The following is a 23,902-nucleotide window of genomic DNA, read 5'->3' as shown; positions in this document are numbered from 1 at the left end:
ATAAATTAATTTATTATTTTACTTATTAATTCATTCAATTAATATTTATTGAACATCTACCATATGCCATCTACTATATACTAGGCATTGTGGAGAGGGAATCAAGATGAAGACTTGACTCCTGTCCTCAAGGGCTGTAGCAGACATTGGTGCCTACTCTTTTCATGTGGAAATGAAGTTCCTTCTCAAGACCACCTGAGAACCCACCTCCCATCCAGCATCCAGTAGTTCCCTCCTCACTGCTTCCTGTCTCTAAATGAGGTCATCAAGCCTTAAGCTATATCTATCATCTTGCAACCGTGAGGCAACAGGCATGAAAATCAAAAGTCAAGATGTTGAGAACAGTGGGGTAGAGGCCAGAGGGGCTTGGTCCTGGAAGATATTGTCAAGTCATAGAACCAACTTAGAATGTTGGCCTTCAAATTTTCATGTTATGAGATAATTAAATCTCTGTCCCCACCTCCTTACACCTCTACCTTCTCTCTCTCTCTCTTTCTCTCTCTCTCTCTCTCTCTCTCTCTCTCCTTCCCTCCCTCCCTCTCTCCCTTTTTCCATTTAAGCCAAATATAATCAAGTATTTTGTTACTTGCAGCTGAATGCATGCCTAATTGATGCAGGGGGTTAACAATTAGTTGTGGGAGGATGGCATAAAATTATTTCTTAAAGACCTATAAAGAGATTTAATAAGGCAACTATGTAAACAGAGTATAAGATAGATAATCATTATGATGCCCCACATTGGTATAATGCTTTGAAGTTTAGAAAGGTTTCTGCACATGTCATCTCAGGCTTTACAACAATCCTATGGGGCAGGAATTATTGTCTCCAATTTACAAATAATAATCCTGAGGTCCTAGGGAGTTAAATGATTTGTTAGAGACCACACAGCCAGAAAACTGGAAGTAGAAGTCCTCAAACACATGTATCCTAATTTCCAATTTACTGAGTTTTCAACTATAGCAGAGCTACCTCACTCAGCCCAATGTCCATCGGCCTCAGCAAACTGTGAGAGGTGGAGATAAGAGGATGGGTAGCCATGAAGGTTGTTCAAAGGAGGGAGCTATATGGGGCTGGGACACAGGAGAAGTCTCCCGAAGAAGGAGAGCTGATATAGTTTGGATGTGTTCCCACCCAAATCTAATCTTGAATTGTAGTTCTCATAATCCTGTGTCATGGGAGGGACCTGGTGGGAGGTGATTGAATCATGGGGGCAGTTAACCCCATGCTGTTCTCATGATAGTGAATTCTCATGAGATCTGATGGTCTTATAAGGGGCTTTACCCCCTTTGCTTGGTACTTCTCTCTCCTTCTGCCTTGTGAAGAGGGATTGTTTGCTTCCCCCTCTGCCATGATTGTAAGATTCCTGAGGCCTCCCCAACCATGAAGAATTGTGAGTCAATTAAATCTCTTTTCTTTATAAATTACCCAGTCTTGGGTATTTCTTCATAGCTGCATGAGAATGGACTAATACAGTAAATTGTTACCACAGATAGGAGGGTGCTGCTATAAAGATACCCAAAAATGTGGAAGCGATTTTGGAACTGGGTAACAGGCAGAGATTGGAACAGTTTGGAGGGCTCAGAAGAAGACAGGAAGATGTAGGAAAGTTTGGAACTTCCTAGAAACTTGTTGAATGGCTTTGACCAAAATGCTGATAGTGATATGGACAATGAAGTTCAGGCTGAGGTAGTCTCCGATGGAGATGAGGAACTTGTTGGGAGCTGGAATAAAGGTGACTCTTGCTATGCTATAGCAAATAAACTGGCAGCATTTTGCCCCTGTCCTAGGGATCTGTGGAACTTTGACACTGAGAGAGATGATTTAGGGTATCTGGCAGAAGAAATTTCTAAGCGGCAAGGAATTCAAGAGGTGACTTGGGTGCTCTCAAAAGCTTTCAGTTTCACGCATTCACAAACACATAATTTGGAATTAGAATTTATGTTTAAAAGGGAAGCAGAGCATTTGTAGCCTGACAATGTGATAGAAAATTTGCAGCCTGACAACGTGATATAAAAAGCAAAACCTATTTTCTGCAGAGAAATTCAAGCCCACTGCAGAAATTTACATAAGTAATGAGGAGCCAAATGTTAATCACCAAAACAATGGGGAAACTGTCTCCAGGGCATGTTAGAGACCTTCATGGTAGCTTCTTCCATGACAGGTCCAAAGGCCTAGGAGGGAAAAATGGTTTCGTGGGTAGGGTCCCAGGCCCCTCTGCTCTGTGCAGCCTCAGGACATGGCACCCTGCATCCCAGCTGTTTCAGCTCCAGCCATGGCTAAAAGGGGTCAAGGTATAGCTCAGGCCATTACTTCAGAGGTTGCAAGCTCCAAGCCTTGGCAGCTTACACATGGTGCTGAGCCTGTGGGTGCACAGAAGTCAAAAACTGAGGTTTGGGAGCTTCTACCCAGATTTCAGAGTATGTATGGAAATGCCAGAATGTCCAGGCAGAAGCTTGCTTCATGGGCAGAGCCATCACGGGGAACCTCTGCTATAGCTGTGCGGAAGGGAAATGTGGGGTTGGAGCTGTGAGAAGAGGGCCACCGTCCTCCAGAACCCAGAATGGTAGATCCACCGACAGTTTGCACTGTGCACCTGGAAATGCCACAGACACTCAATGCCAACCTGTGGAAACAGCTGGGAGGGGGCTGTGCCCTGCAAAGCCACAGGGGTGGAGCTGCCCAAGGCCTTGTGAGCCCACATCTTGCATTGGCATGACCTGGATATGAGACATGGCATCAAAGGAGATCATTTTGGAACTTTAAGGTTTAATGACTGACTGCTCTATTGGATTTCAGACTTGCATAGTGCCTGTAACCCCTTTGTTTTGGTCAATTTATCCCATTTAGAATGACTGTATATATCCAATGCCTGTACCTACATTGTATCTAGGAAGTAACTAACTTGTTTTTTATTTTACAGGCTTATAGGTAGAAGGGACTTGCCTTGTCTCAGATGAAATTTTGGACTTGGATTCTTGGGTTAATGCTGGAGTGAGCTAAGACTTTGGAGGACTGTTGGAAAGGCATGATTGTGTTTTGAAACGTGAGGACATGAGATTTGGGAGGGGCTAGGGGCAGAATGATATGGTTTGACTGTGTCCCCATACAAATCTCATCTTGAATTGTAATTCTCATATTCCCCACATGTGATGGGAGGGACCCAGTGGGAGGTAATTGAATCATGGCAGCAGTTACCCCATGCTGTTCTTGTAATAGTGAGTTCTCATGAGATCTGATGGTCTTTTAAGGGTTTTTCCCCCTTTACTTGGCACTTCTCTCTCCTGCTGTCTTGTGAAGAAGGATGTGTTTGCTTCCCCCTTCTGCCATGATTATAAGTTTTCTGAGGCCTCCTCAGTCATGTGGAACTGTGAGTCAATTAAACCTCTTTTTTAATATATATAAATTACCCAGTCTCAGGTATTTTTTCATAGCAGCATGAGAACGAACTAATACAGGAGACCTAATGGATGGGTGGGAATTCAGAAAGAAAGACCATTCCAGACAAAGCGAATGTTGTGAAGATGAAAACAGGAAGATAAAAACAGGAATGAACACGTATTTCAACTGGAGTACATTCCCTGAGTTGGAGAGAAACTAAGGATATAAGGGACAAATGAAATCTGACATCAGGCATTCAATTTCACACCATGGACCTATCATTTTAGTAGGCAATGGAGTTCAATTAGCAACTCCAGAACAAAGACTTGTAGGGGCAGTTACAATAGGAAATTGAGCTTTATCAATAGAGCAATGGGTGGATAAAGGAGAGGAAGAGAACCTGGAGCCAGAAACCAGTAAGGGGATATTTTCAGTGGTCAACCAGGTGAGAGAATGTATGTCGATGATGCAAACTAGGGCTGGGGCATCTAAAACAGAAAAGCCATGATGGAATTAGGGTGGTTGGCTAGGCTTGTCTATTGAGTATGAGAGATAGTAATGGAAGGGAGAAACCAAATTAGACTTCAAGGAATTCAGTAAAACAGCAGGTTTAGGGGAATGACAAGGATGACTGGTCTACTTGTTCCTTAGTACCCTAGGAAGAATGCTGATTTAATTAAATCAAACTCCCTCCCCTGCTCAGAACCACTCAGGGGGGCTCTTTTGTGAGGCATCAGTCCAGTCTGCCTATGATGTGAGACCTCTCTCTCACCCTTCCTGCAGTCACTACCAAAACTTCAGATCCATCCTTAGCTGTGTGCCTGGCTTTGTAAGACACTAAAATCTACCTCTCATAAGTTATCTCTCAGAGCAGGAAGATGGAGGGAGATTCATGATCCCTTTCTTCCCAAGGAACCAGCTTTGTCTCCAACCAAGAAATGTAGTATTCTCTTCTCCATGGCTTTTTGCTATTACTATTATCTATTCATTCTGGCTTTCCTTGGGATTCTTGCCATCGATCGGCAGACAGATGTCCTTCTCTATGGTTCTTCCTGTTTCTTGCTGTGTCACTGGCTAGTGACAAGCTGTGGCTAAGTTGTCAGCTCCCTAATTACAGGACAGTCTAATTACAGACATGTTATACTTGCAAGGTATTATTACTGAGGCTCTGTCTGCCATAGCCTAGAAGTAATCAAGCAAAATGTTATCTCAATTGTTATGGGACTGATATATGGAGTGATGTAAATTCTCTCATGCATTCTTGGTCTTGGGGATGCCCTTGGACTCTCGGGATGGGTTAACTGGGTGGATCTTGTTGAATGGGCTAGAATAAAACAGAAGGTAAGATGAGAGAAAGCTGAGGGAATAGGAGCATGGGGAATACAGAAGAGTCACTAAACTAGATTCTTCAGGGCCATTCAGTGAGCAGGGCAGAGCTTTCTGTCCCCCTAATCTCATTCAATCCTTACCCTCTTCAACGTAGGAGAAGGGAATTTTTGCATTTGCCAAAGCTAACATTTGAACTCTTGTTACAAGGGACTGTCAATGTTAGCAAGTCCAAAGTTGATCTTATAGTTGTTCTATTCTGAAGAAACAAAAGGATGTAAATCTATTCCTGTGGAGGACCTTACCCTGTCTGGAGGGATGTATTGGATCCCTTCCAGAACATAGCTGGGAAAGACAGCCTCTACCCACCTGACCCCAGTGTGCTTGCCAAAAAGGCTCCAGATAAGGACCAGGGATAAAAAAAAAAAATTCAGAGGAAAGAGGAAAGAGGAAAAAGGAGAGGAAAACTCCCAATTGCCCATCAGAGGCTGACTGTCAGGATGGAAAGATTGCTTGGTGAGAAAAGTAATGTTGGGCATCATTTTCTGGGTTTCTTGTATATTTGAGAACAGCCAATAATGAGATTCTTTCTTTCTTGTAATACCTCCAGAAACCCTTCCAGATGTGGTTTCATTTCAGTTTTTTAAAACATAAGGGGTGTCCTTCTAATTCCAGGGGACTTATATCTCAGGATGTCCAGGTTCCAGGAGACTATTCCAGAAAATTACCACAACCTACATTGGCTCATGAACGAAAGCTACATCAGAGCTTTATCAGAGTGTGTTGACACAGCAGAGGAGAATTTTGGACTCTCAGTATGGAATTATTGGAAGAGCTGAAAGCTTTTAGAAAGCTTATGGGGCCCCAAGCATTTTCTCAAGATTGCCATGGCATCACTTGCACAGTGAATTAAGAACCCAGTCAGTGGGACTGCTCTCAAAGGGCACTGTATCTCAACGGAAATGAGGATGAAAAGGTTCCCAGCTGATCTGCATGCTAGGAAACGTACTATGCAACGAAGACATTAAATGAGCAGTGGGACTGGCAGTAGAGCACATTCCTGGATTTACTCATTCTTTCATTCAATAAATATATATTGAGCATTTATTAAATGGAAGGCATTGTACAAGTTGCTGTGGCTACCATGGTGAGCCACACAGGTGTAACTTCTAGCAATTTTACACTCCAGGGGCACTCTACTTTGGAGCTCTGCCACCCTCCCCTCATTATATCAAGCATATTAAAATGCATACTCATCACACATTAAATATACTTTGTTGCTATTAATATTTGAAAGATTTTTAATAAAATCCATAATTTTGAATTTTGTTATGAATCAAATATTTAGTTTGCTCTTGTGATTTGATTCATATACATCTACTTAAGAATAGAGTTTCATTCACTTGATTGCCATATTGTAATATCATTAAGTTTTGTAAACATTTAATTACACATTAATTACTTTTAATTTTACAGCTTATTTTCGTATTTTGGAGGCCAATATCTGTTTTCCTCAGGTCTCAGATTATGAAATAGGCCCTTCAAAATCTCAAAGGCCCTTGATATTTGGTCTGCCACATGTTAGGGAATAAAGAAACCCCAATGGGTCCTCCCATTGTAGAACCTACCTTCTACTGTGCGAGAAAAAAAATACTTATTTAGTTATCTAATAGTGTACATATTTTTAACTTTTATAAGAGCTAATAAAAGAATGTACAGAATGTTCTGTTAGCAATTAACTGAGGACCAAACCTTGTCTTACAAGGAACATGGTGTTAGGGGAAGTTTTGCTAAGTAAGTGATAAACTGTGAGCACTGAAAGATAAGTGGAAATTAAGGGAAGAGGAATTGGGTCAGGAAGATCATTCCAGAAAGGGAGATTAGTATGTGTAAAGTCCCTAGGAAAGAAAGGGTCATGGGATGTACCAGGAACTGGATTGCAAGCAATATAGGGGAGAGTGGTAGCTGATGAGGTCAAAGAGGAGGTTAGAGGGCCCACAGGCCACTGGAAAGATATCGTGTATATCTTAAGTGCAATGGGAAGTCATTGGAGTTTCCTTTCAGAATAGCAGTGACACGTCTGCTCCTGTGATTCCCAGGGGTGGGAGACCAAGGTGGGAGCGTAGAGAATGAAGAAAAGCACAAACCAAGAATTGATTCCACTGCTTTAACCGAAGTAGCACTGACACAACCCCCCATCAGAGGAGTGTTTTTACCCAAGAAGTTTAGAAGGTTGTCACAACAAGTAAGAAGGGTTGCTACTGGACTCTAATAGGTAGAGACCAGGGATGCTATGAAACACCCAACAATATACAAGATAGCCCCACAACAAAGAATGATCTACTCAATTGTCAATAGTGTTGATGTTGAGAAACCTTGCTATAGAACAGTGCTATAGACTCAACAACAATGTGTGTTGAGAAACCTCATCAGACCTAGAAGTCGAAAATGTAGTTCTTTCTTTTCTACTAAGGTCAAGCAATGGAGAGAGATGCTAGAGTGCAAGGAACAAATGGAAGGAACCCAGAAGAAAATCAAGGCCAGGTGCAGTGGCTCATGCCTGTAATCTCAGAATTTTGGGAGGCCAAGGTGGGTGGATCACTTGAGCCCAGGAGTTCAAGACCAGCTTGCCAACATGGTGAAACCCCGTCTCTACTAAAAATATAAAAATTAGCCAGGCATACTGGCACACGCCTGTAATCCCAGCTATTTGGGAGGCTGAGGCAGGAAGATGGCTTGAACCCGGGAGGCAGAGGTTGGAGCTGAGATCACACCACTGTAATCCAGCCTGGGTGACAGAGCAAGTGAGACTCCATCTAAAAAACAATACAAAAAAAAAGAGAGATAAGAAAATCAAGCTATGACTCAATTATGCTCTCTGGGTACATTACAGAAAGAGTTGGAAACCTGGGCTAAACTGTAAGAACTAAGGTGGTTGGGTCCTCAGCCAGCATAAAGGGAGGCCCTTCTTATACAGTTGTGCAGAATGTACATTGCACAATTTTGTAGGGCACCATTCACATGTTAATTATACATATGTATATTTGCTCAGAAAATTTTCTCAAACATAGCAATGAAGTGCTTTAGGAAAGTAAATCTTTTTCTATTTTTTATTAAAATGTTATATGAGCTACTTAGCATTAACATGATATTAAAATTTTTGATAGTTAACTATAGGCCCATATATACTTGTATTTGAACACCTGGCCCCTGGTGGCCTTGTTCCATGTCAGAGATATAGAATTACTGGTAAACCTTCTAAAGTATCAGTTGATCTGTGAGCTCAGCCCTTGGCAATATTCCTGGAATCTCCACATTATTAACAGAAAACTCTTCAGAGTACTCATCGAAAAAAAAAAAAAAGGAAGATACTGTTAATTGTTCAATTCTTCCACTTCTGGGCAGGTGGATTACATTTCCCAGCATCCCTCACAGTTGGATGTGGCCACAAGAGTGATTTGAGACTGTGAAATATAGACAGAAGTGCTGGCTTGGCCCACAAAACACTCCTGTTGTACAGTTTTCTGCTCTCTGTTTCCCCATCTATACAGAGATCACTCCAAGGACCTATAGAAGGATGAAGCCGTAAGATGGAAGAACTCTGGGTTTTCAAGTGACCATATGAAGCCCTCACCAACCCACTTTGCAGTGGAACACAAAGGAACAACATTTATGTTCGTCTTTTGTAAATTTTAGGTTGTTTGGTACAGTGGTTGCCTGCCCTTCCTAGTACATTGCTGAGGGGGAAATTACAGTCATCAAGTCTATAAGGAAGGTGATACAATATAGTGGGTAATGCCACAGAACTTGGAGCCAGAGTACATATGTTTGTATCCTACTCCTGCCACTTTCTAGCTGTGAGAACTTGGGCAAATTTGCTTAAATGTCTGCATTAGTTTCCTTATATATAAAATTGGAGCAATAATTATATCAAACTCATAAATGTGTGGTGAGATTCAATACACGAAAATTGCCCCCACCAATGTCTCACACATCATGAGCTTCAGTAACAGTTCACTATTCTGAGGCTGACACTTGAGCACTCTGACTATGCATATGCTGAGAGACTTACAAAGGAAGACTGCTAATGATGTGGGACCAGGCCTTGTCACCAGATCCAGATCTTTCCTAGGACCCTTCCTGCAGCCTAAGATACCATGGATCTCATGACCCAGAGATGAGTAACCTTGGAGATTCCCTGCAGCACAGGAATGAGACATGTTGTGAGGCTTGGATGTGATAGCATTGCCTGGGGAACCAAGTACACAGTTCAGCTTTATCTTGTGTCAGTTTGAGAGTGATCCCAAAGATTTGCACTCTCAGAGAGATTCTCACTGAGGATACCACCACCCACCATAAGACCATGGAAGGATCAGGGAAAGTTAGAATATGCTCAGATCACCTTATGCAAAGTTACCTTGCCAAGGTGAAGTAATGGATCACTTCCAGATCCCCATTATACTCTTAAAAATGGAAGACTCTCCAGAATCTTTTGTTTGTGTGAGTTATATCTATCAATATTTACTATGTTAGAAATTAAAACCGAAAAATGTTTAAACATTTATCAATTCTTTTAAAATAAGAACAATAAATCCATTACACATATATAACATTTTTAATGAAATATATTTCAAAAAAATCGTGAGAAAAGTGGCACTGTTTTACATTTTTGCAAATCTAAGATCTGGCCTTAAAAAGCTGGATTCTTATATCTGCTTCTGCATTCAATTTGTTGAGATATCACACATCATGTAGCCTCCAAAAAACTCCACCAAGCATTAATGAGATAATGAGATTGAAAATAGCAAATAAAGTCTTACTATTATTATAAAAGTAGTTTTGACCTTACAGTCTCCCTGAATGAGTTTAAAGGACACCCAGGATTCCCAGCCTACATTTGAAGAATCACAGAAAGTGGTCAATCATGCCACAGTGCCAAGTACTCACTCAGTTCTCAGTAGTTCTCACTATTTGGTGGTAGAACTTTTGATAGCAAATGTCTGTGTTTTCTTTTAAGTGATCATACATTATTGTACCCCAACATAGATGAATATATACATTACCCATATATGAAAGAGAAAGGCATAAAAGATTTGTTGGCTTCACCTAAGGTGACAATCCTAGTCACTCTGGAATCCTAGTCTTGGATTTTCTTCTACCCAATCAACATTTTTACTTAGTCCTGATAACACATTGAAATGTCTACTTAGTCTACTGTTAATATATTTAGTCGGATACAGGTCACCTGAGCATAGCACACCTTCTACAGGTGACCTCAGCTCTTATCCAATCCCATTCTGAGGCTATATTTAGTGTTTTTGGACTCCTGGCCTCAAGCAATCCTCCCCCCTCAGCCTCCCAAAGAGCTGGGATTACAGGTGTGAGCCACCCTGTCCAGCATATAGTTAGTATTTTCTATGCATCCTAGCAGAGATTCAATTTTGTGACGCAATAACCAGAAATGGGTATTTTGCGATGCTCTTATGGAGAAATTTTTTGGGAGAGGAGAAAAATGACTCATACCACACACTACTTACAAGCAAATCTGTTAATTTCTCTAACTGAAAATTCCAACATTCTTTCCTCATTCCCATAATCCCATCTCTTCTTCCTCTCTTATCTTACACAGTTCTCTTTTCTTACACAGTAACTCAGAATCTCACTTTATTGTGGAGCAAAACTTAGCTTTTACCCTTAATTCATAATTTCCATTTTGCAAAAGAAAATTCAGTGATTGGTGACTACTGCTGCTTCTTTGAATGTCCCTTGGAGAGCACAATTCATTCAGCCATACCTAGAATAGTTCATCAAGAAAAAATATTACAAAATTTCTTTACTTGTCTTTCATTTCTACTAAGTGTCGTAGAACTGACTTCAGTCCCACAGAGCTCAAGGCCATCTCAACGAAGTTCTCTAATGTATACTCCTGTGACTATAGTATCACATTCTGCTTCTACAGATACATGTATACTTCTACTTAAGCAAATTCAAGAATATCTCCACACATAGCTTTGCGGTCTGAATGAAAGGTTGAGTTTATGTTATTCAAACCCATGTTCTGCTGGATATTATTTCAAGACAATAAAGATGAATTCAATATATCCCTGCTTCACCTTCATATGTTTGAGGAAATTCTCACATCATTACTGTCTTCTCTTCTCCAGGCTAAATAAGCTTACCATCTTCCTTAAATTGAAACTCATACTTTATTTTCTTTCCCTCTTATCATTTGCTTAGCTTTCCATAGACTCCCTCCAATCCTTTCATGTGTTTTTAAAATTTGCAGTCTCAAGTTACACCTAGCCTCTATAAAGGTAGATTTTAAACCATGTAACATATTATATATGTAATTGTAAGAAATAATTCATAATTTTTCTTCATTTCATATTGATGACATATCAGTCACATGTTCATTTTGAGATTAAATTAACAATTTCTTTTCTAAATCATGGTGAACTGGGCCACTGAAATTGGCAGGAAGCAAAGAAACAGTCCTAGGGTGTTAAATTTTTCTTCTTTCATGTTACTCAGTGATGCTTCCCAGATACATACAGTATGCTGAACTTTTCATGGTAGAAGCTTTTGGATCTATGTATGACTCTACTCTAAAACCCCTCTAAAGGACAGGACCAAGTGTTTATTTTTATAATATGTGACCCCAATCCTGGACATAGTGCTGTGGACCAAGAATGAACACTTGGCCTAAGGTCAAGCACCACTCTCAAACCAAAGATTAGCCAAATCCTCTCACTTGAGAATTTGAGCTTAGAGTCACAGACAGTCAGTCTGTGGTGGGGGATGGAACTCTAAGGTCATGTATCTGGGAGTCCTTGAGAGCCCTTTACAAGTGATCAAAATTGTTAGGAAAGAGACCAGGAGACACAGAAATGGGATATATCCTGTGGTTATGAACAGACAAAGAGACGAAGAGAAAAAGAAAAGAACTTTCAGCCCCAGTGTCCTCCCTTCTGTCATTCTCATGAAGCTTGGCTGCGTTTGATTCCTGTGTCTGAGTGACTGCATAGTATAAATGTGCTATATCTCTCTTCTTTACATCAGCTAGTTTGAGCAGATTTCTAACTCTTGCAACCAAATGCTTCCCAGGCAAAGCCATCTTCACCACCGGATGGCACAGGTGTGGGAGGCAGGATGAGCCAAGTCTGACAGCCCTGGACATTGGAGATAAGCCTGTCCCTGCCCCCACTCCTCTGTGGCAGAAGGTGTTCTCATTGAGTTCCCACAGACACACACACAGGAGGCCTTTCTGCTTCCATTGACAATGACAATGCCCCAACCGTGACTTGGAAATGGTTTTCCTTATTCCTAGGTTTGTTAACAGCCATCAGTCACCTGCTGTGGACTTTCATTTTTTTAAACAAAAGTATTTAGCAATTTGGTGTAACAAAAGACAAGAAAGTGAGGTAAGAATACTTCTAGGCACTTTTAAAAATGTCTGGCTTCTTTGTCATCCACTTAAGTGCATACTTAACAGATTAATCAATGGCTCTTGAAGAAGAGAGTTTTAGTGGATAATTCCACTTACTAGTAAGTAGACAAGGCAATAATGGAGCATAAGAATTAAAATTAGGAAGAATATTTAGGTCAAAAGGAGTCAAGTAGGCTTTGGGGAAAAGGTGGATTTTGATATAGTACTAAGGGGTTTTAGAAGTCAGTAATAATTTTAAAAAACTTCTTTGAACATTCCATAACTCACCCTTTGCTTATTTTTCCTAACTATTGTATGCATGTTACATTAAAAGTATTTTAAATATAAAAAAGAATTTGCCCAGATGAAATATAAGGTAGGAAACAGGGAAAGGGTGTATCAAGCAGAAAAAGGAGCAACAGATACTGTTTAACATGATCAGGAAGCAAAATGATTGGAACTTGGATACTGGGAAGAACAATTGATAAATGTTGATAAACCTGATTTGATAAAATGTAATAAATAAGTCTGGCAAATAAATGTAAAAAAGAAGTCAGTAGTACAGGTTGCATGGAGGGAGGGTGGTCTGTCCAGCTCAAACTAAAGAGCAGACACAGAAGAGTGACAGTCCCTGTCTGAGTGGAGTGAGGGAACACGCTGGACCATGAAAATGGGGCCAAAGCATGGGAGCCTTGTGTGCCAAGCTTGTGAGTTGTAACTTAATCTAAAAGCCAGTTGGTATCATATTTGGAATTGAAATGGCAATGTGTCCTTTTATTTGGGGAAATAATTGGTGTGAGTTCAGTATCCTTGAAGGGGAGAGAGTGAAAGAGTAAATGGCAACATTAGAAGATGAGTGTAGGAATATGGGCTGAGATGATAGACATCTACACAGTGGTGGCAGCAGAGAAGAAAAGGAAGGATAGACTCTAAGGGCAACATTATAAATAAAGATTAATAGGCACAGCTAAATTTTCAGAAATCATTCCTAAAGAACATATCCATGGAACCAAAAACCACCTGTATCCCCAAAACTATTGAAATTTTAAAGATTTTTTAAAATAATGAGAAAAGGAATACATTACATGCATTTTCCTCTTCCCGTTTTGCAGATGAAGAAGTTGACATGCAGCAGGACAAAAGTGTTTGCCCAAGATCATATGATATAAGTGCTCTTACCTTCTAATTTTGTACCATAGTTGACTTTGGCAACTTTTAATCCTGCAACTTCAGATTTGGGAAGATACCTCAGGAAAGCTTCAACAATGGTAACTTAGCATGAAAAAGCAAAGATATTGAGTAATGGGAGAACTTAAACTAAGATTAACCAGTTCTCTGACACAGCAAGAAAAGATGATTCTTGAATGCTTGATGCTACTTAAACTTAATGAGTAAATAAATAAATGAAGATAAATTTTTTAAAAAGATTAATGGGCCTAGTAACTAACTTGGCACAGGGAAAAAAGAATGGAGGATTTTCAAAGGTTATTCATCCCATAAATTATTTAACAAGCACATATAGCAATATATATATATATATTATCTGATGCTACCATGTCAGAGAAGGGTCTTAAGAATATCAGGTGCTCATGGCATCAGTGAGAGCTTGGAGAGTCAGGCATAGAAAGATGACAGATCCAAAAATGCCTTTCTAACTTGAGTCCCATGAGAAAATTAAGTTCCATCACCCTATAGCATGCATTCCATGTAATGACGTAACTCTTCTCCTGTGCATCTAAAATGGTACTAGTTATGTGCCATCTCAGGCAGAATTGAAAAAATTGTCACTCAAATCATTTTCAGTTCCCGTAGTTCAAATGAGGTTCCCCAACTTAGAAAGGCTATCTGGGGGCAAAGGCAAAAGCACCATGTGGTCTCAGCCACACACTACTCATTGCCTTTGTTCCCATATCACTGCTTCACCTGCTCAAGATTAAAAGTCTCAGGAGCATGGGGAGAGTTCAAGTATCTGGAAAATCTTTAAAAGAAAATGTTTTAAAATGGATCTTGAAAAATATCAGTGAGGGCTGGCAAGTCCAGCCAAAAGAGAGAGAGAGAGAGAGAGAGAGAGAGAGGGTTGAAAGGGTTTGGCATGTTAAGTGTGATAGAGCTGGGAATAATGAGACTGGGGGTTGATGGCAGAGGATGAAGTTGGAAATGGGAACAGGCTGGGAAAGGTCTGGAATGTTCTAATAAATAGATTAGATAATTCCATCTAGTCCCTGGAAAGTCACTGAGGCTAGTAAAGTTTGAGAGTGACCAGATCTATTTGTCACAATGGTAAGACTGATGGAGAACAAATTATAAGAAGGAAAGACTAGAGGAGTAAGGGAAGCACTGAATATACGAGATGTCAGTGGCAACAGGCCATTCATCCATGAGCCTCAGTACATAAATCAAGACTAAAAAATGTTTCTGTGACTACATGGAGAGGCACAGCTTGCAAGGGAAGAGTGAGGATTCAAACCACTGGGAAGCAAGGAAGCCATCGAGAGATGAATTTAAGTCATCCAGGTGATAAATTATAAGGTCTTGCGAAAAAGGGAGTGATCGTAATCATGGGGAGGAGAAGACACTGCAGGAATGAAAATTAGGCTAAAGGAAAGGATGTGAATTAATTTTACACCTACAAAATTCTCCAGATATGTGTGACATGAAGCCACAGTCTGAAGTAAGTGAGGAAGAAAAAAAAAAAAAAAAAAAAGGAGGCCAGCACTGGGGGATACTCAGAGTTAGGGCATGAAGTGTGGACAAGAGTCAACAGAGTGGGCAGGGGAGCAAGGAGAGAATGTCAGGGGAACAACACCATGAGGGCCAGGCAATACTGAAGGAATGGGACAGTTAAGAAAGAATAGGTAAGGCCAGGAGCGGTGGCTCACACCTGTAATCCCAACACTTTGGGAGGCCAAGGCAGGAGGATCACTTTGGCTCACGAGTTAGAGACCAGTCTAGGCAACGTGAAGAAACCCTGTCTCTACAAAAATTAAAAAACTTAGCCAAGCATGTTGGTGTGTGCCTGTAGTCCCAGCTACTTTGGAGGCTGAGGCATGAGGATTGCTCAAGGCTGCAATCAGCCTTGATTTCTAGTCTCATTAAAAAACAAAACCGAAAAGTTCTCCTTCAAATCTTGTTCATATGAAATAGAATAACTTCATATCCTTGCTTCCTTCCATCAAAATCTTATTTACTCTCAAGGTATTTTATTCTGATACCACCAAAACATAATAGAAATTAGTAGTTATGACCATATTGCTTGACCTGGTCTACCACTGTTAGGAATCTACCTATCCCAAAGAATTACTTAAAAATGTATTCAAGACTGACTTTAGTTGTATTGCTGATAGTATAAACAAATGCAGTAGAACAAAAACAGAAAAGATATCTGGCAAGTGAGCAAAGCTAGGATAGGTTACTTGTACTATGCTATAGCAATATTCTACACTGTAGATCAAATAGATACATGGAAACATTTATATGAATTAAGGAAAAAGAAGTAATTAGCTAATTAAGATTACATTTAAAAAGTCATTTTGTAAAACTATCAAACAGGAAGGACACCTACACCAAAACCCCATCAGTACATCACCATCATCAAAGACCAGAGGCAGATAAAACCACAAAGATGGGGAAAAAGCAGGGCAGAAAAGCTGGAAATTCAAAAAATAAGAGCGCATCTCCCCCGGCAAAGGAGCGCAGCTCATCGCCAGCAACGGATCAAAGCTGGACGGAGAATGACTTTGACGAGATGAGAGAAGAAGGCTTCAGTCCATCAAATCTCTCAGAGCTAAAGGAGGAATTACGTACCCAGCGCAAAGAAACTAAAAATCATGAAAAAAAAGTGGAAGAATTGATGGCTAGAGTAATTAATGCAGAGAAGGTCCTAAACGAAATGAAAGAGATGAAAACCATGACACAAGAAATACGTGACAAATGCACAAGCTTCAGTAACCGACTCGATCAACTGGAAGAAAGAGTATCAGCGATTGAGGATCAAATGAATGAAATGAAGCGAGAAGAGAAAACAAAAGAAAAAAGAAGAAAAAGAAATGAACAAAGCCTGCAAGAAGTATGGGATTATGTAAAATGACCAAATCTACGTCTGATTGGGGTGCCTGAAAGTGAGGGGGAAAATGGAACCAAGTTGGAAAACACTCTTCAGGATATCATCCAGGAGAACTTCCCCAACCTAGTAGGGCAGGCCAACATTCAAATCCAGGAAATACAGAGAACGCCACAAAGATACTCCTCGAGAAGAGCAACTCCAAGACACATAATTGCCAGATTCACCAAAGTTGAAATGAAGGAAAAAATCTTAAGGGCAGCCAGAGAGAAAGGTCGGGTTATCCACAAAGGGAAGCCCATCAGACTAACAGCAGATCTCTCAGCAGAAACTCTCCAAGCCAGAAGAGAGTGGGGGCCAATATTCAACATTCTTAAAGAAAAGAATTTTAAACCCAGAATTTCATATCCAGCCAAACTAAGTTTCATAAGTGAAGGAGAAATAAAATCCTTTACAGATAAGCAAATGCTTAGAGATTTTGTCACCACTAGGCCTGCCTTACAAGAGACCCTGAAGGAAGCACTAAACATGGAAAGGAATAACCGGTACCAGCCATTGCAAAAACATGCCAAAATGTAAAGACCATTGAGGCTAGGAAGAAACTGCATCAACTAACGAGCAAAATAACCAGTTAATATCATAATGGCAGGATCAAGTTCACACATAACAATATTAACCTTAAATGTAAATGGACTAAATGCTCCAATTAAAAGACACAGACTGGCAAACTGGATAAAGAGTCAAGACCCATCAGTCTGCTGTATACAGGAGACCCATCTCACACGCAGAGACATACATAGGCTCAAAATAAAGGGATGGAGGAAGATTTACCAAGCAAATGGAGAACAAAAAAAAGTAGGGGTTGCAATACTAGTCTCTGATAAAACAGACTTTAAACCATCAAAGATCAAAAGAGACAAAGGAGGCCATTACATAATGGTAAAGGGATCAATTCAACAGGAAGAGCTAACTATCCTAAATATATATGCACCCAATACAGGAGCACCCAGATTCATAAAGCAAGTCCTTAGAGACTTACAAAGAGACTTAGACTCCCATACAATAATAATGGGAGACTTCAACACTCCACTGTCAACATTAGACAGATCAACGAGACAGAAAGTTAACAAGGATATCCAGGAATTGAACTCATCTCTGCAGCAAGCAGACCTAATAGACATCTATAGAACTCTCCACCCCAAATCAACAGAATATACATTCTTCTCAGCACCACATCGTACTTACTCCAAAATTGACCACGTAATTGGAAGTAAAGCACTCCTCAGCAAATGTACAAGAACAGAAATTATAACAAACTGTCTCTCAGACCACAGTGCAATCAAACTAGAACTCAGGACTAAGAAACTCAATCAAAACCGCTCAACTACATGGAAAATGAACAACCTGCTCCTGAATGACTACTGGGTACATAACGAAATAAAGGCAGAAATAAAGATGTTCTTTGAAACCAATGAGAACAAAGATACAACATACCAGAATCTCTGGGACACATTTAAAGCAGTGTGTAGAGGGAAATTTATAGCACTAAATGCCCACAAGAGAAAGCAGGAAAGATCTAAAATTGACACTCTAACATCGCAATTAAAAGAACTAGAGAAGCAAGAGCAAACACATTCGAAAGCTAGCAGAGGGCAAGAAATAACTAAGATCAGAGCAGAACTGAAGGAGATAGAGACACAAAAAACCCTCCAGAAAATCAATGAATCCAGGAGTTGGTTTTTTGAAAAGATCAACAAAATTGACAGCCCACTAGCCAGACTAATAAAGAAGAAAAGAGAGAAGAATCAAATCGACGCAATTAAAAAAGATAAAGGGGATATCACCACCGACCCCACAGAAATACAAACTACCATCAGAGAATACTATAAACACCTCTACACAAATAAACTGGAAAATCTAGAAGAAATGGATAATTTCCTGGACACTTACACTCTTCCAAGACTAAACCAGGAAGAAGTTGAATCCCTGAATAGACCAATAGCAGGCTCTGAAATTGAGGCAACAATTAATAGCCTACCAACCAAAAAAAGTCCAGGACCAGATGGATTCACAGCTGAATTCTACCAGAGGTACAAGGAGGAGTTGGTACCATTCCTTCTGAAACTATTCCAATCAATAGAAAAAGAGGGAATCCTCCCTAACTCATTTTATGAGGCCAACATCATCCTGATACCAAAGCCTGGCAGAGACACAACAAAAAAAGAGAATTTTAGACCAATATCCCTGATGAACATCGATGCAAAAATCCTCAATAAAATACTGGCAAACCGGATTCAGCAACACATCAAAAAGCTTATCCACCATGATCAAGTGGGCTTCATCCCTGGGATGCAAGGCTGGTTCAACATTCGCAAATCAATAAACATAATCCAGCATATAAACAGAACCAAAGACAAGAACCACATGATTATCTCAATAGATGCAGAAAAGGCTTTTGACAAAATTCAACAGCCCTTCATGCTAAAAACGCTCAATAAATTCGGTATTGATGGAACGTACCTCAAAATAATAAGAGCTATTTATGACAAACCCACAGCCAATATCATACTGAATGGGCAAAAACTGGAAAAATTCCCTTTGAAAACTGGCACAAGACAGGGATGCCCTCTCTCACCACTCCTATTCAACATAGTGTTGGAAGTTCTGGCTAGGGCAATCAGGCAAGAGAAAGAAATCAAGGGTATTCAGTTAGGAAAAGAAGAAGTCAAATTGTCCCTGTTTGCAGATGACATGATTGTATATTTAGAAAACCCCATTGTCTCAGCCCAAAATCTCCTTAAGCTGATAAGCAACTTCAGCAAAGTCTCAGGATACAAAATTAATGTGCAAAAATCACAAGCATTCTTATACACCAGTAACAGACAAACAGAGAGCCAAATCAGGAATGAACTTCCATTCACAATTGCTTCAAAGAGGATCAAATACCTAGGAATCCAACTTACAAGGACCTCTTCAAGGAGAACTACAAACCACTGCTCAGTGAAATCAAAGAGGACACAAACAAATGGAAGAACATACCATGCTCATGGATAGGAAGAATCAATATCGTGAAAATGGCCATACTGCCCAAGGTAATTTATAGATTCAATGCCATCCCCATCAAGCTACCAATGAGTTTCTTCACAGAATTGGAAAAAACTGCTTTAAAGTTCATATGGAACCAAAAAAGAGCCCGCATCTCCAAGACAATCCTAAGTCAAAAGAACAAAGCTGGAGGCATCACGCTACCTGACTTCAAACTATACTACAAGGCTACAGTAACCAAAACAGCATGGTACTGGTACCAAAACAGAGATATAGACCAATGGAACAGAACAGAGTCCTCAGAAATAATACCACACATCTACAGCCATCTGATCTTTGACAAACCTGAGAGAAACAAGAAATGGGGAAAGGATTCCCTATTTAATAAATGGTGCTGGGAAAATTGGCTAGCCATAAGTAGAAAGCTGAAACTGGATCCTTTCCTTACTCCTTATACGAAAATTAATTCAAGATGGATTAGAGACTTAAATGTTAGACCTAATACCATAAAAATCCTAGAGGAAAACCTAGGTAGTACCATTCAGGACATAGGCATGGGCAAAGACTTCATGTCTAAAACACCAAAAGCAACGGCAGCAAAAGCCAAAATTGACAAATGGGATCTCATTAAACTAAAGAGCTTCTGCACAGCAAAAGAAACTACCATCAGAGTGAACAGGCAACCTACAGAATGGGAGAAAATTTTTGTAATCTACTCATCTGACAAAGGGCTAATATCCAGAACCTACAAAGAACTCAAACAAATTTACAAGAAAAAAACAAACAACCCCATCAAAAAGTGGGCAAAGGATATGAACAGACATTTCTCAAAAGAAGACATTCATACAGCCAACAGACACATGAAAAAATGCTCATCATCACTGGCCATCAGAGAAATGCAAATCAAAACCACAATGAGATACCATCTCACACCAGTTAGAATGGCAATCATTAAAAAGTCAGGAAACAACAGGTGCTGGAGAGGATGTGGAGAAATAGGAACACTTTTACACTGTTGGTGGGATTGTAAACTAGTTCAACCATTATGGAAAACAGTATGGCGATTCCTCAAGGATCTAGAACTAGATGTACCATATGACCCAGCCATCCCATTACTGGGTATATACCCAAAGGATTATAAATTATGCTGCTATAAAGTCACATGCACACGTATGTTCATTGCGGCACTATTCACAATAGCAAAGACTTGGAATCAACCCAAATGTCCATCAGTGACAGACTGGATTAAGAAAATGTGGCACATATACACCATGGAATACTATGCAGCCATAAAAAAGGATGAGTTTGAGTCCTTTGTAGGGACTTGGATGCAGCTGGAATCCATCATTCTCAGCAAACTATCACAAGAACAGAAAACCAAACACCGCATGTTCTCACTCATAGGTGGGAACTGAACAATGAGATCACTCGGACTCAGGAAGGGGAACATCACACACCGGGGCCTATCATGGGGAGGGGGGAGGGGGGAGGGATTGCACTGGGAGTTATACCTGATGTAAATGACGAGTTGATGGGTGCAGCACAGCAACATGGCACAAGTATACATATGTAACAAACCTGCACGTTATGCACATGTACCCTACAACTTAAAGTATAATAATAATAAATAAATTTAAAAAAAAAAGTCATTTTGTATTTTTGTCTGTTACACGGTTATTTATATGTTTATTTTAAAGATGGTTAAAAAGGAAATAAAAATTAAATATAAGAGTTATTTCTGGCATACTAGAAGAATTAGAAAAGATTTTTCATTTGTTAGGTTACATTGCCATAGATAAAACTTTATAGTTAAATGCTATTGAGTAATTAAGGACCTTATGCCATATATTCTTATGAGCAAAAAGTCAAAATGGCCTGATAAAATCATATTTCAATTTAAAAATATGAGATTGAAATATGAATGAGTACTTAAAATGACTAAAAATATGATTTTATAAGTTTTTTGGTTAAGTAATATAGGGCTATATTATTTACATGTAAATAGCAAAGTATAGGGAACAACTCTGGAAGAGACAGATTAATTTACTCATTTATTGTGAAATAGGAATTTATGCCCATTTGATGCCAGTCATGAGACTTATTACAAAACATATGCTAAAACAACAGAAGCACACTTTTAAAAATATAGCTTTGAACCTATTTCCCATCCCTAAAGACAGATAGAAAAAAAATATTCATAGAAACAGTGAAAAAAGAAAATAGTTCAAATTTAAGAAAGAAACAGATGAATATTCTGGAAAATGAGAAGAGTGACAGTTGAGAAGAAAGAAGAAAAATGGAAAACAGGAGGAAAAGATATTGCAGAAAGGCTCTGTAGCATATAATAGGCTATAGGAAGCAAGATATTTTAAAGGTGAACTTGACTGAGAACAAGAATATGTGAAAGAAAATTCCCAGTTGGTAGTATAAAAGAAGAGAAAAATATATTTTAAAAAGATACAAACAGATTAAAGGATAGGAAAATATTGGAGTCATTTAAAGTCATATTCATAATTTAATGTTCCCTGTACAATTCTTTCATCTTTCCGAAAAATGGTTCATAACTCCAAATATCTATACAAAAGGTCCTCTTTTCATCAAAATTTTTAAATTGCCCCAGTATCTCATTGTCTTTAATACAGTGTTTCCTAAGACTCTTGGTTGCAAATGATAGTATTCCAACTCAGACTAGCTTATACCAAAGAGGAATGCATTGTGGTAGGCAGAATAATGCCCCTTCTGCAAAGATGTCCATGTCCTAATCCCCAGAACCTGAGAATATGCTTCCTTACATAGCAAAAGGGCTTTCACTGATGTGATTAAGTCAAACATTTTGAGATGGGTTGATTATCTTGGATTACGCAGATGGACTCAATTTAATCACAGAGGCTTTATAAGGGAAAAAGAGAGAGGCAGGCAGGAAGGCAGGCAGTCAGGTGAATCACAGTCAGAGGAAGAGATATGATTACAGAAGCAGAGGTTGGAGTGATGCAGAGCCATGAACCAAGAGCCAAGGAATGTAGGTAGCCCCTAGAAGCTGAAAAAAGCAAGTAAATGGATCTTCCTGAGAGCCTCCAGCAGGAATGCAGCCCTGCAGACCAGTTTAGCCATCTGATCTCCAAACTATAAGATAATGCATATATATTTTTTAGGCCACTAAGTTTGTGGTAATTTGTTACAGCAGCAGTAGGAAACGAATACATTCATGTAATCAAGAAGTTTAAGTGGCTATAGCTAACTTCCAACTAGTTTAATCAAAAAGTTCAGATGATGCCAACCTGTCTATTACAATAATTGCTAAGCAATGTGTTCTGCTGTGCTGGTCTCACTTTCAGGGAGGTCCTCCCCACGCCATAAAAAGATGACCTGACCATAGTAGTTCAAGGCTTTCCTTGTCCTTAATTGGTGGAGATTTCCTTGTGTGGTGGCCTTGCTTAATAATAATAACCCCAGAAGAAAAGCATGAGTATATTTCCCCCAAAACTCCAGAAAAGCTCAAGGGGGAATCTGGTTGGCATTCAATAATCACACCCTTTCCTTGAACCAACCATTTAGCTAGGGGGAATGCAGTACTTTAATTGGCCAGGTCTTGGTCACCCCACCCTTGTGGTTGGAGTCGGATAGAAGAGAGTCAACCCATATAAACCACGCAGACTTAGGTTCCCACAAGAAAGGTGGGTGTTACTACTAGAAGAGAGGAAGGAAAGGATATTGAATAAATAATAATCATAACTGCCACTGGATCAAAACATACATTTAAAAAGTATATATTTTATATTTAATCAAAAAATTCAAAATTAAAGTCACAATTTCCTTTGACTATTGATCATATAATTTTAAAAACATTATTATAAAATGAAAATAATACTCCAGATCTTGGTTACGTTTCCAGGTATCATTAATACCTTTAATTTCCCCTGCCCCAGTTACAGATATGGCTCCTAAAAATTGGCCTATTGTATATTAACTCATGAATCTGGCAGTTAAGCAGTTAGAAGGACAATTACTTAATAACAGGCAAAACAATTACAAAATGCAATGTCCAAGTGGCATCGTTTTCAACCCAAAGCTGTCTCTACAAGGACGTTCTCACTGTTCAAAAGGGGCTTGAGACACTATGGTACCAAAATTCCAAAGAGCTGATATTGGTAGAATATAATGGCAAGCATCAGGACTCTGCTTATAGAGTGGATCTCCTCCTTCATTTATGGATCTGTTATCGCAGATCCTCCTTTTCTTCTTTGAAGAGCCTGGACATGCCCAGGGAAAAGTAGCAGTGGTGGTGAAGGTTTCATTGAAGGTGGTGGAGCCCAAGAAGCCAAAGTGACCTTCAGGGTGTAGCTCTCAGAGAAGTGTCTTACAAAATAATTAAAATATGTTCACTCTCTTCAAGGCATCTTCTAACAGCTCAGGTGAACCAGACCAACTCTGATGCAAATAATGGAGTGGGAAGGGATTTTAATTTACTTATAAGACTTACTGGGCATCATGAAAGTTGATCTATCTTCTACAGTACCATCATCACCTGGCTCATCCTACCACAAATCCTAGCACTTAGAAGGAGCTCAATAAATAACTACTAAATGAAAGAACTGGCTTCACATTGTTGTCCTTCCCCATTCGTTGAATATAAATTTAACTTTAAGGCTATACAAAACAGACAAAGC

The sequence above is a fragment of the Macaca mulatta genome, chromosome X, assembly GCF_049350105.2.
Source record: "Macaca mulatta isolate MMU2019108-1 chromosome X, T2T-MMU8v2.0, whole genome shotgun sequence".
In the NCBI taxonomy this organism is placed as follows: Eukaryota; Metazoa; Chordata; class Mammalia; order Primates; family Cercopithecidae; genus Macaca; species Macaca mulatta.
The sequence above is the reverse complement of the archived record's forward strand: the minus strand, read 5'-3'. Positions refer to the sequence as shown.